Here is a 13,976-nt window from a genome sequence, read left to right as displayed (position 1 = left end):
GGCGTCTGGAGGCGGCGGCGGCCCTGGGGGCTGGGCCGGGAGGAGGGGTGTCCGCGGGGGATGCTCCGGGGAAGCCCGCGCCGCGCTGACGGGCCTCGGCGGCCCGCTCCAGCGCCTGAGCCCTCCCTCGGGTCTGCTGGCAGTGGTGGAGAGGGGCGAGAGCGAAGGACCCGGTGCAGACGGGCCTCTTCTGGTCGGCCTGCATCAGACTTACAATGTTCTGCCCGCTGATTCCTTACACAATGCTTAAATTGGTTGGAAAACTTCTTTTAAATTGTTTTTCTATTTTTTTCAGAATAGCAACGAAACGCCGTTAGGCAGAGAATCCCTCCTTGCTTGGGAACGTGGGAGAAGAAGTGGAGCTCTGGGGTCCTGGGCTCCCCGAGCTCTGGGAATGATGGGTTAGCAGTTGGAGAGAGCAGGCAGTTCCTTAATAAACTGTCCTCTGGAGCATCCCCATGGCCTGATTTTCTGTGCATGTTGTGAAGTCCTCCTTCCTCACCACATGATGGGATAAATTTAGTTTTATTGTGTTCCTTGCTGCCTTGTATTCCATAGGAGCTGGCTTTTGCAGTTGGCTTGGATAATATTTTGAATGAATGTCAGGGTAGCACATATCACTAATATTTTTAATCTTGCAGAGGCAAAATACCACGCTTTGTAAATTTTAAAATAATTGTCCAATCTGTTAGAGTTTAGTGATAGGAAATTACTTGCTTCATTGTTAGAAAAGTTTCTGCTGAGGACTTCGTGAGACTTTCCTGAAAATTTTAGGCTAATGAGATATTTGGATACTGACTTTAAAGGGGAACAGTAAAAAAAAGGGGGGGGGGGAAGGACACTTCTGATAAACAGAAGAGCCAAGAAAGAGAGGATAAAATAAGAGAATCACCAACCTCTTAGTTTGTTTTGTACATGTATTAATACTAAAAAAAAAAGTTACTTACTAGTCTTTCATTCTCAGAATGCTTTAATTGGCACCCTGCCTGAAATGAACCAGAAAATAGCTCATTTGGAGTGAGGACTAGGGAGATACCACAGTGTCAACCTGGTGACTATAGACAAGAAAAATCTCTGGTACTGCAGTATCTTCTGGTGGTACAGTTAAACAATATCTGATTCTTGCAGGACGCTAAAAACAAGTGGCCGCCTGACCCTGTGTACTAGAGTCTGTGCATGGAAATTAGTGATTTTTTATTAAGAGAAGGGATTATGGAGATGGTGAACCACCACTCTTAAAAGCAGACCAAAAACTTTCAGTTCTGAACAAGTGCTTTGTGAAGTAGTTGTGGCTCCTATCAGTATTTAACATCCATATATGTGTGTGTGTGCATGTGTGTATTGGAAAAGAAGGGCCAGAAGTGAAATGAGTGCAAGAAGCTTGTAAGAAAAGCTGGGAGAATGTAGAATTAAAATTTTGAACTGAAAAAACTCTAGCTAACCTAGGTGCTTTTAAGAGTCAAAGACCATACGGGATAGTGAGGAACTGAGCTTTTAACACTCTCTTTTTTTTAAGTTGTTATATGCACTGAAAAATTTTTAGTTTCTAAACACTCAGACCTGAAGAGCTCCAGATGAGAGAAGCATCTCCCTGAGATGCTTAAAGGCACTTATGTTTCCTTTGTGAATATTTAAGGTGTTTGTTATTGAGGGGTGAAAAAACAGGTGTTAAGAAGCTCTGATCAGGATGTGCCCCACCAGTAACACAGAGATAGTAATGTTCACCCTCCTAGGAGAAACCTGTATTGTTTCAGCACAGTTGTGCCCTTGAGTTCTCCTTGCACTAAGGATGAGTTTTGTAGTAATATGTTATAATTACTGTAAAATAAAACTGCTTCACTTATCCAGTGTCTCACAGTGATTGTCTGACAGCCTCATTCTCCGAGACAGAGACTCGGAAAAAGCCATGCAGCCTATCCCACTTACTTGGCCTGTGAGTTGAATGCTTACTTCTGTGTGCCTGATCGCTGCGTGCATGGACACTAATGTGTGTGTAAATAGTTTCGCAGTTGGTAGGGTATGAGAGTTCAGAAAGCTGCTCCTGGAGTTTTAGAGGAAGAGAAAGAGGTTCAGTGTCTGGTTTTCGGTGTGATTTGCTTCAGGAACGTTTCTTCTCTTGCATGGTTTTACCGAATTTCATTTCTTGCCAGACTCCATTTCCTGAAAAAATGCTGTGGAATTTCCTTGCTGCACCAACCTCCCAGGCTATTCTGGCAGCAGCTTTTCATCATTATTTCTTCACTGACATCAGGTAGGTACTGAGACAAGAGCCAACCGTTGCTGTTTCTAGCATTGCCTCTCAATATATTTCATTGTTCTCCTGCCAGTGAGTAGTTTGACACATGATTTTAAGTGATGTTAAAAGCATTATGGTGTAGCACTGTGCATCCTTCTGTGCCTGTCACTTTGTGGGGAAGCAAACACCTAGCACACACTCTCTCTTCCAGTACAGTAACTAGACCACTTAGGATCTGCTAAAGCTCATTAAATGGTGAAGAACCTGCATATTACAGTCATTGTTTAAGGAAACTGCCTATCTTTTTATAAAGACAACTTTGGGAATGCTGGTGAAAGGCTGAGAGATTGACAAGATGAAGATAGGGCTATAGCACATGACAGTGTGGATATTTTGGAATAGACCCAAGCCATTCTTGGTAGCCTAATTTGGAGCATCTTCTTTGGCTTTTTCAGTTCACAAGCAATAAGGAATCCATAGTTTAGATGGTCTCAGAGCTGCTTTTAACTCCACAGTGTTTCTCTTGCTTTTTTTCATATGCACTATGGATTATTATTGTTTTCTGTTGTATCAGTAATTGCAGGGAAAACCCTCTGACTGGTGAATTCAGTAGACTTCCTCTAGGCTTACTCTGCTGTCAAAGAGAATATGGTAATTATTGCTGCTTGAAACTTGCTACATTGACTAAATGAGACTGAGTTTAAAACCTATAAAATAATTTTTTGGGGCATTTTGAAATTAATTCTATGCCAAATTAATTTCTTCAGTAGTCAGATCATTCCTGTTGCCTCAGTGCTCTGCAGTTAATGATGTCCCTTTTAGTATCCTAGATATTAAATATCTTGCCTGTATTTTATTGACAAAGCAGACACCTCTTTTTTTCTCTTCGTTTCTTCATTTCATTATAGCCAACTCAAGAACTAGAACAACGGTTACACCACTTTGCAAAGCTGTTACAGATTCCACCACCAGGAGGCCCTCATTAAAGTGCTCATAGCTGGGCAAAGAAAACACAAGGGCAGTGAAATGAGATGGAGAAACCTGTCCCCACAGGAGTAATCTGAAACTCACCCTATAAATAGAGATTTTTCGGAGTGCTATGCAGGCATCTACTAATTACTGCAGGAATTCTAATATCCAACCATCAGTTGTACTGTAACTTCTGATATTGGGGTGTCATGGGTGGTATCTCTGCATTAAATTACCAAGTAAAAGTTCATGCCTTTGTATTCTGGATAGTAAAACTCTTAATAACATAAGTAAAATAATCAAATTGGGTAAAGCATGGTTTTTATTTCTGGTCACTCATGTCTGCCCTCTTTCACCCAATGAATATGCCTTCACCTAATCACCTCTCCTTTCTCTTATTTACTTAATTCCAGGTTCTTAATTTTCCTTCACTTTTCACAGTAAGCTTTACTTGTCTCCTAAAAGTTCTAAGTATCTGCACTGTCTGATTGTTCTCTTTTGCAAACATGACCTTTTTTTAAAGAAAGGGGGAAGGAGAAATGTTTTCATCTCCTTTTTTGCCAAATTATGCAGTTTTTTCCTTAATTACTGGCTTTTCAAAGCTGCAGTCATTGCTTTGGCTGAAACATAGACTTTATTATTCAAAAGAACAGTGTGTCCATGATCTCTTAACTAAAAAGTGTATAGAGTTGTCATTTTTCTTTCCTTAAACCCTTGTTTTGTTTCTTCACTGCTGATTCAAGCCATATATATATCTGCTTCTATTATTATTTCCCAAGATCATGTTTCAGTTCTGATGAGTCCAAGACACAACTTTGCAATGCAATTTCAGAATGGATGACAAGTGAGGATAGTTTCACTCCTGTCAGGAAATGTGGTTTGTGCAAGCTGTAGGCTGCTCACTGAGTTATTGCTTGTCTTTCAAACTCAGTTTCTGCCCTCCTTTCCTGAATTCAGACTGTTCAGCCACCTGAGATTGAGCAGTAACAGGTCTGTGATGCCCTTAGATGTCTGGGGCTGCACATGTGCTACACTGACGGGTTCAGCTTGTGCCTACCCTCTGCAGCAGGCACAAAAACCTTTTGAACCCCATTTGTGATGGAGATCGGCGCTGGAATTCTTCCCCATGAATGTTCATGTTGATTAAGTCACTTTAGGGGAATAAACTTCCTGCAGTGCACATTAAAAATGTGCTAGGGAAATCAGTCTGGGTTATTCCTGCCTCGGGCAAAGCAAACCCATTTGTGGGATTGCTTTTGCTCAAGGAACCAGGTGCACTTGGTGGGTGATGCAGAAGGATGGAGAAGACTGATGTGTGCCTCAAGGGTGATTTTAGGTGAGAATAGCTAATAAATTAAATTGTATAATGTTAATCGCTATACAACCCTGCCACTGTATGTCATGATTACTATTAATTGCTACATGCTGTATCAATGATATTACAGTAAGAATCACTTAGATTAATGAAGAATAAACTCTGTTAAAATCAAGTGAAGCACAGCAGTGATGGAACCAGATCTCAATTCTGTTTACAAGCTTTCCCATGTTCTACACAAGGCTTGACATACTGATGTGATCCCTGACAAGAAATTATCACTACCAGTTGTTTAATCTTGGAACTAAAGTAGCACATTACTTCAGCAGTAAATGAATGAATGAATGGTGAGAACAGCCTGTCTGACCCATGAAAACAATTGAGCTTTCTTTCAGACTGACAAGATTTAAATCTTCAGAGTCTCAGATTTTCATCTGCTTTTATTTCCAAAATATATCAAATTACAGAGATGTGTGAGCTGGGAACCAGTTGCTAAGTATGACATGCCTTCCCTCCTGGTAACATTGAAAATATAAGGCTTCTTTGAATAGGAGGCTGGGAGTGCTGACCCTGATACAGAAGCCAGGGACATTATTCTAAGTTGGTAGTGATAAAGTCAGTCATTTATTTCTCTACAAATGCTTTGGAAATAAGTTGAATTATATTATTCTTAAATTGAAGTTAAGAACATTGTGGTGTATTCTTACACATTTTGATTTTTCCTGTATTGTATCCTTAAGAGGGGGAAAAGAAATAGCCGATCAGTCATAAGGTCTGCCCATTCCATTAAAATCTAGAGGCCTGGAAAACAAGCTGGCAGGAGAGCAAGTTATTCTCCTTAAAATTTGAAATCAAGTATATCAAGCACTTTCTTTTTTCTTTACGTATTTTACAGAGGACTTCTATCTGCGTACATACAACTTAGCTTGCACCTTGCTGATCTCTATGCATTTTTGTAATGAAAGTTTGTGCTGTCACATGTCTGCCAACAAGTGGAAGCAACAACTTCTGTTTCTCTTGACCAAGCTGAATCGAGTTTGGTGGGTTGGTTTTTTGGTTTTTTTTTAAATGTATACTATTAGAGCAATCCTGCCAGGCTCCAGATCACTTTTATCCTTTGGAATCCCTGTCTTTGCTTGTATTTAAATATCATCAAAGTGATACTGCTATGCCGCCAGCATATCAATTTCTCTCATCACAGCCAGGGTCTTGTCATTACAGAGTGTTAGAAAAAGCCTCCTTACCAGGGCTGCTTTGTCACTGTGGAGTGGCATGGGTCAAACATATTTCACTAAGTAATTATGAAGGGAGTGGCTGTTTGGGAGAGATTAGTTTAATTATAAAACTGGAGAAATACAGTAACCATATGATGTTAGTGCCATTTTTCACCCAGATCTGCACATTAAAACACAAGTGTGTTGAGCTTTATTAATTTTGTTAAAGCAATATATGGAGTCAATCTTGAGGGAAGAAGTCTTCCAAACTTGCTTCTGCTGGAGACAGCTGACTTGGCTGGGTATTTTATGAAATAGTTACTTTTTACTAGATAAGGACATTACCATGGTGTCATAGCTATTTTGCAAGCCTGTAATTGCCTTCTATGACCTTGAAATTTCTCCTGCCATTTCAGCAGGAGAGGATGTTTTTATTCCTTTTCCCATGACTGCAGTGTGGTGCTGCTAGCACTAGTGGCTGCTGTATTTTGCCCTAGAAACACCTATGTTTCACTTGTGGATGGGCTAGACTTTTAAAGAGAATATCTGAGAATTAAGACATTAATCCTAACAATGTGGTAAATTACTCGAAGCTTTTCTGCATTTCATTGGCCTTTGCTATGCTCTAGTATGTGTCCCCATATGAGAAGCAAGAGTGTGTATGTACTTATATATGTATATGTTTGTCAATCCTAGACAGCTGTAACCCATCAAAACTGCTTGTGTGTGTATCCTCTTGTGTGTGCCTCATTAGTGCAAATACTGCCTTAGATACTGGATTCACTGATGTACTATAGGCAAGAGGAATCCGGATGGCTAATATGTAATATTTCAGGCCTCCACACCCAAGATGCAAAGCTTGAAAAGTATAATAAGGAAAGTGATTGGAAGCAGTCTCAACATTTGCTTAAAACTAGAAGACTAAAAATAATCACCTCATCCTAGGAAGGTGATGCAGTGTTTGGAGAAGAATGAGAGATGATGTGATAGACTTTTTGTCTCTCCTGCTGACATAGCTGATCTTGTTGGAATCCACATACACCCTGCAATACAGAAAAGATCCTTAAGGGCAGTTGCTCGTGCAAAGGGAGTGTGGAAGTGGGATTGCTTTGTGCATCTTAGTGTTGTGTTTTTGTCAGTTTTTCTGCACAGATTCTGTCCCTAAGCTAGTAAGGTCCCTTCCTTGTCCCCTGTTAAAACCTTTTGTCTTCCTGAGCAGAATGGGTGAGAGCAGCTTACTCCTTTCTCTGGAAGCAGGTCCTCTAAGACAGTTGAAACAACTTCTGTTGTGTTGAACTATTGACAAGTACAGCTTCCAAACCTTAGTGCTTTGGATATATTTTTAGTCTTATAATGATGACAGTTCTAGTTCTGTAGCGTTGTGCACTTCTCAACAGGCTTCCTTTAGCAGTTCTCTTTAGGAACTTTAATATAGTGTTGGTGACAAACTATATACTGCATACTTATTCTCGCTGTGTCCGGAATTTCCTTCTCTGCCTTTTTTTTTTTTTTTTTTTTTTTTTTTCCTATCAAATATACTTTAATTCCTCCTAAAGCAACACCCAGAAAAGTCCTCCACCCAGATAGTTCAGACTCCTGAGCTGACTCACAGACACTTTTACTTTAGAGAGAGTTCCTTCAAGGCCACTCAGTCATCCCTTGCAAATGGCTAGGATGAAAGATAATTGTTACTCTCTCAGCTTTTTAGCTCCAGCTGCCTTTTGCTGCATCATCACTGCAATAGCTGAGGGTAGGGAACAGCAACTGGTCAGTCAAGAACATCTTATAGCTGCAGTTCAATACTGCATACAATTTTGAAATCAGATTTGCATGTTGTGATTTCGTACTTGTCTCATCTCATTGCTCTCAGAGGTCATGTGAAATTTGGTCTCAGAAACTCTGACCTGTTCCTCTGTCTTGCATTGCCTGGCCATTAAAGCAGGAAGTACTGCCTTAATAATCCAGTGGGAAAATAACCGTGGGGACAGACAAAACAGGAGGAAAGACTGCAGTAGAAAGTACTGGGGTATATTGAACCAAGTGGGAGTTGTGCACATGCACCGAGTTTCACACATATGGGTCATTTATAATCACCAATACAGCAAAAACATGAGGAAGAGAAATTAAAAGCTTTCTTCAGATCCCAACAGAGGAAATGTTGAAGAAATAGACACACTTCCTGTAAGGCTGGTAAAGAAACCATGATAATACAAGGAACGGGGAACAAGTGATAAAACAAGAATGATCAGATCAATGAATCTCTTAAATTTAAAGGTGCAAAACTGAAGAAAATTATTAGCTGGACCATTACTGAAAATTAAGGCTCTACGTGTAGCAAAATCAAGGAAACTCAGTATTTGAAAGCTAATTACAACTCCTGAGAGCTCTAAATATTATTGTATGCTAAAAATAGCTGTGTGATGATGCAGTCAATGCCTATCCAAGTTTTAGGGTTTGAAAAACAAACTGCTTGTGATCTCTTCTGGCCACTAGCCTGGCAAACATATGGAATACAAATGGAGCAAGATTTTTTTTTTCTGTGGTTTATATACAAACTCATTTGCAGAAGCAGCAGGCAAAGCCAAGAGAAGAAAACTGGCCAAAATGAGAGCATGTTCAGTTCTGCAGCATGGCTTGTTTAAAAGAAAAGCTGCTACCAATCAAGAGGCTGAGCTAGAAAGGCTTAACTTTTTCAGACTCGTAAGGTATGTGGAAACACTGTGAAAATTATTAGTTTTCAAGTAGAGTCAAAGTTTGGGGTTTTGGTTTGTTTTTTTTTTTTAATGAAGAAATGTCTCAGATATTGGTGCTGAACCTCTTGCAAGTGTTAATTAAAATATGTTTTTCTTGCAAAATGCTGTTCTTTGATGTGACCAGTGAATTCCGCTGTGACTTGGAAATTAAAAATTTTGTTAGCTGTACTTTAAATACATTCTTTCTAAAGCTTGCCAATGAAAATGCTGCCCTGAGTACAAAACAGAGCAGTGTACTCAATGTCATTATTCAACCTACTTGACAACAGAAGCACTCAGCTTCTGTGAGCTGGAATGTATTAGAGGGGGAGAAAAAAAACATTCCATGAATTATGCTTTTTTTAGCTGCAACACTGAAAACTCTGCTCTCCTACATTCCGTGGATAAAGCTGGTTTGGTTTGTGTCTTTTTCAGATTAATTTTTCAATGTTGGTGTGTGAATAAATTAGAGAAGCACTGACTATTTGGCTGTAACAGTTAAGATAATATTTGTAGTACTTTCAGCTTGTTTGTATTAGGAGTCAGAATTTTTTTAGTGTGAGGAATACACACGCAGTCCTGTGTTCTGCAGCATGGCAGATGCATCTGTGAGCAATTTTATTGTTTTAACTCCATTTCTGATGAGTTATTGCACTTCAGTTTTCTGCCTCAGCTTCCTGTAAAGCAATAATCCCTGTTGCTTCTCTCTCTTCTCTTGTCTCATGCATCTATGTGTACAGATACCACCACGCAAATTCGACCTGCTGTATTTGCATTCAGTCCCAGAGAAGTCCCTCTGTCTACAGGAATGGTGAATCCACCAAATGGCAAAATTGATTCAACACCTTGCTGAGGCAGTCTTTCCCTGTCTCTCTTCCCCATCCCCCAGGTATCTGATCCCATCTTTTCTACTGTTCAGCTGAGCATCACAGTGAATACAAATAGGAGAAATGCAAAGCCGTTTAGGTAAGGGAGAGCATAATGGCCTGCTGGCTCAAACCAAAGCCTGGGCTAACTCTGAGGGCTGCAACAGGAGACGTTAGTTATGGGGAGCGTGCCAGCCTGGCTGTGCTCTGTAGTCTGCTCAGGCCTTGCCCTAGTGCATGATTTATGTACTTCATTCCCTTGGGTGATGGCTTCCCATTTCGTCTATGAGCGGAGGAATATTTAGTCAATTCTTCTGGTTTACTTCAGTGAAGTAAAGATAATTCACCCGTGGACTTCAGCCAGGCCTGTGACTGAGCTTTAATTCACATCCAAGCTTGTCAGTAGCATTATCACTGACTTTGAAGACTGATAACAGTTTCATAGCAAATCAATTTTACTGTTGTTTTCTTCATCCTACTTTTATCTGACCTTGGAGGTCAATTCAAATGAACAATGATATATGTAACTGCAATTACTACTTCTGCTTAGCTACATAAGTGGGCAGTCTTATTTCATAATTAGTTTTGTTAATCTTGTTTATCATAAAGTTGCTTAAGCTAAAGTAGAACAAGGTGCACTTATTCAAGAACAAAAAACTGTGTATGTGGAATTAGTCAAAAGCAGTTATTTTGGAGTTTGCAAAAGCTATTTAGAAAGCTGTCCCAGTTTAAGAAAGACACATATCTCCCAAAGTGTACATTTCATGATTCAGAGTAATATATTTCCCAAATAGCATTTCATTTCTTGCAGTAGAAATTTCTGTGCAGAGATTGCTAAATTGCAGGTCACAGCACCAGCCTCTCAAGCAGGAAGAATTATTTTGTTAAAAATGAAAAATCTGCTTTAAAATAGATTAAAAAAAATCTATTAATGTAGGTTAGAAATGTGCTCAGTGATATTTTAAAGGACTGAATTTTAGCTGCAACCAGGATATGCACTTAATCCATGTCTGTCCATTTTGCTACTGGTCTGCTTGTTAGCTCAGGCAGTCCTTGAGTTTCTTCTAATTTATCAGCTACCAGGGAAATTAAGAAGTGGGTGTGTCAGCCGCTTGTTAGTGACATGCTGCTACACTCAAAGCTTGTTTATGGACACAGAGGAACCACACCTTGTGTATAATTAAAGCCAAGTATTATAATTGAAATCTTAAGAGTCTAATGATTATTGATCCAGAAGTAATTTACAGAGAGAGAATAATAATGCAGTTAGTGTACTTCTAGAAAATGGTAACACATGCTTCTTGCCTTCTACCCCTCGTATTTCGCTCACCCTTCCACTGCTCCTGTGGGTCATAAGGTTGGTGGTTTCATTCTAGGGGGTGGGGGTGATACAGAGAGTTGTCAGCACCTGGCTTGCTTTCCTGAGAGAATATGATCTTCATGTTGATGGTTTCTCCTTTCTTGCTCTAGCATTCACCTAGTGCCATTTCTATGTTTGCTAGAATGCATTTACACCTTTCTTCATTGGTCTGCAGTGCCACACTACTTCTGATTTTATGGTATGTGGTGCCTATTACATCTGATTTTACAGTATGTGGTGCCTGTTAGTTACTTTCCCGTTTGCTCTCTTTGTTACCTCTAAAATGGTTTCATCCAGCTCCAGGTCAGCATTTCTTTAACTGATCACTGGTGAGTTGTTTATAGCCATCAGGTCTCCAGTGCCAAGGCTGTGCCTTGCCTGTTATATTCGCATGCCTGTACACCTCTGCATATCTTCTGTCCCCACTTCTCAAGGCCTCTGCTATTGCACCAGGCCTGTATTTCTCTACACTGCATCCTTGTGCTAGCTGTGAATCTCCCAGTCTATGTAGAATTACTGTTACTGCTATTATGTAAAATGATGGCTGTACTACACAGATAAACAGAAATGAAACAAATTAGCCATTGATCTGGTCTATTATGGAAACTGCTGTAACACCAAGTAAAAGGTGCAGAAGGTTTGAGAGAAGTTCAAACAAAGCAAGCCTGACAAGCCTCAGTCCTGAGGCCTTGGGAATTTTATACAAAGCTATGGCAAGTTACTGAGAATTTCAATACTGTATTATAGAGCTCCATGATTATAATGTTTTAGCCCTAGACTACCAGATAATCCACCAGGTTTGAGCAAGTTTTTAGAACTGGATATGATGGCATTTTTTCTTTTTTGGGGTAGAAAACACAAGAATGCAAGAATCCAGTTATCTGACCTTTTAGACCTAGAAGTTAGCTCAAAGTATATTGTATATTTTTACAGACAAAATTGCATTACGCAGTGAATGGTGGAAATCAAGGCTAATGGCAAGGATAGTCAAGCACTGAAATTGTCTGGTTCTTTTTCAAAAACTTCTGACAAAAGAAAATCCATAGCCTCGGAAGGCAAACAAATATCTGCTCAGTTTAGCCGATTCTGCTTTGAGACAGATACTCTCTTGATGTACCTTTCAGTCCTATTGTTCTCTACTGCTAGTTTGCTTTTTTAAAGTAAAAAATTCCTTGTGCATTCTCAAGAGGGACCGCTTTTCTTACCTCCTTTGTCTTTTTGATAGATTCTACATGTCTCCAGAAAGCCTCTAACTGGGTTTAGGTTTTGCAAAGTGGCCTTGTTTATTCCAGACTTTTTTTTTTTTTTAATCATATCATCCTTTATAAAGAATTACTTATTTCACAATTACCTATTAAAACGAACGGTCACAAAGAAAATGAAGCTCATGGTGCTTGGACTGCTATCATTTACTGCATTTGTAGAGCTGACATACAGATTATTTATTTTTCATTTAGAAAAAAATACCCATGCCTGACATCTCTAGTCAGTGTTTTGATATTATGATAGTAAATTATCTTTGGCATCTTTTCTTTTCCAGTCACAGCCAATCTGTTGTGGTCCTGACTTGACCTGGCATCTCTCTAATATCAATGGGCACAATTCATAATTTCCTCCAGAGCTGCAATGCTGAACCATGATCTGGACAGGACATCTTGATACGCAGAAGGGAGATCTCTAATCCTGTGACACATCCTTAGTGATTAACTCAAGGTAAATTAGAGGTAGCAACATCTGTGTCTTTTTAATGCAGGATCACTCCCAGCAGTATAGTATTGAGTATTTTGTCAAGACTTTGCCTAAAGACCTCAAGACTGGGACAGAGTCATCACTCTGTCTAGCAGTACCATCTCTATTCCTACCAATAATTCCATTTTAACAATGGAGCTTTCTTGTTACTCCAGTCTGAATGATGAAGCTTGACTGGTGTGATGTTTTGCCAGTCCTATTCTCAGACCTCTTGTGTGGATACAGTTTTTGCAGTTCATCATTGTTCTGACCAAAGAGAAGAAAAACATAGGTAAGGTTGTTTCCTTTATGTAAAACTCAGAGTCTGCCCCAATGTATGCAGTCAGAGTTTCAGGCATATTCACAAGACTGGATGCAGCATTCAAAGAAGGGCACCAGAGACACTGCAGATAAATGAGGGTTTTGGACCAAAAGTAACAGAAAGATAAGCAAGAATTCCCTAAGTACAAAAAATTTGTGTGGATTCACCCTGCTGTCTTTTGATAAACTGAATTCAATTATGCTGTTCTTTGCTTTAGCTAACAGGGGTTTTCAGAAGAGCTTTCGGGCATGGAGAAAGAGGAGCAAACTGTGATGTGTGGAGTGAGTTATTACAAATTCCATGGGGCACATTAAAGCAGCGTGGCCCTTCCCTGAGACTGACTGAGGTGCAATTTGCCTGGTGCTTCCTCACAGAAAGGTTTTTGGCACATTTTGGTTTTGAAGCAGTGATCATTAATTCTGGTGTAACTTAAGGGAGTAGGTAAAGTGCAACATAAATGCAAGACTCTCATGATTTGTGGATTTGGGTCATTTTGGGGATGTAATAGCTAATATAACTTCCGAAGTGGTGCCGGACTTTTACTCCATATATTCATTTGCTGTAGGAGACATAAAGTTTTTACCTTGTTAATATTTAGATTGCATTCTTTCTCTCTCCCTCTTCCCCCCCCACGTATTTTCAACTTTACAGGGAAAAACAACCAAACAACCAATTGGTGCTAGAGAAGGGAGAGCTGAAGAATATGAAAAAATTGCTGCATCTTTGCCCATTATGCAATTCTGTGAAGATTTCAGGTGTGTCCTGGTTTTAGTCTGGGACCAACTGTAAGTGAAATGCATTCCTATGGAAAACAGAAAGAAAATTGTAGAACAATTCAGACATAAATTTACACTCATATCCCAGGCTGCATCTTTATGGGTTATATTCTGGAAGGCCAAATATCAGATTGTCCTGTCCTGGTTGATAACAGGCAAACTCACCACTTGAAAGTTCAGAGAAGGCATTAGCTTGTATATTTGACTCTAGTTCATTCGATCCACATAAATCTGAATTGAAACCAGCCAACCAAAAAACCCCCACATGATTTCTCTGCTGCAATCATGGATTAAAATGGTTTGTGAGGATGAAAAATTCAGCTGGATACTTAGTATTTTTATGGTAATGGTTTGACTGGGGTCTTGTCTTGTCCAAACTGGTATGAGGTCTCAAGTGAGAGGAAATGCAGATCACAGTGGTGTACCTCACCCACAGCCAGAGGTTTACTGGTCAGCAG

The 13,976-nt window shown here is 39.7% G+C and overlaps 1 long non-coding RNA gene across 1 annotated transcript; it reads left to right on the top strand.

Moving 5' to 3' along the window:
• The first annotated feature begins 7,602 nt into the window (after window positions 1–7,602).
• Window positions 7,603–13,976, top strand: LOC113491394. Its single transcript, XR_003400393.1, has 4 exons — window positions 7,603–8,439; window positions 9,207–9,277; window positions 12,233–12,405; window positions 13,394–13,976. It is a non-coding gene; the product is annotated as an uncharacterized LOC113491394 (long non-coding RNA).

This window comes from Athene cunicularia, assembly GCF_003259725.1.
Source record: "Athene cunicularia isolate RWA chromosome 1 unlocalized genomic scaffold, athCun1 chr1_part2, whole genome shotgun sequence".
Taxonomy (NCBI): Eukaryota; Metazoa; Chordata; class Aves; order Strigiformes; family Strigidae; genus Athene; species Athene cunicularia.
The sequence above is the reverse complement of the archived record's forward strand: the minus strand, read 5'-3'. Positions and strand labels throughout refer to the sequence as shown.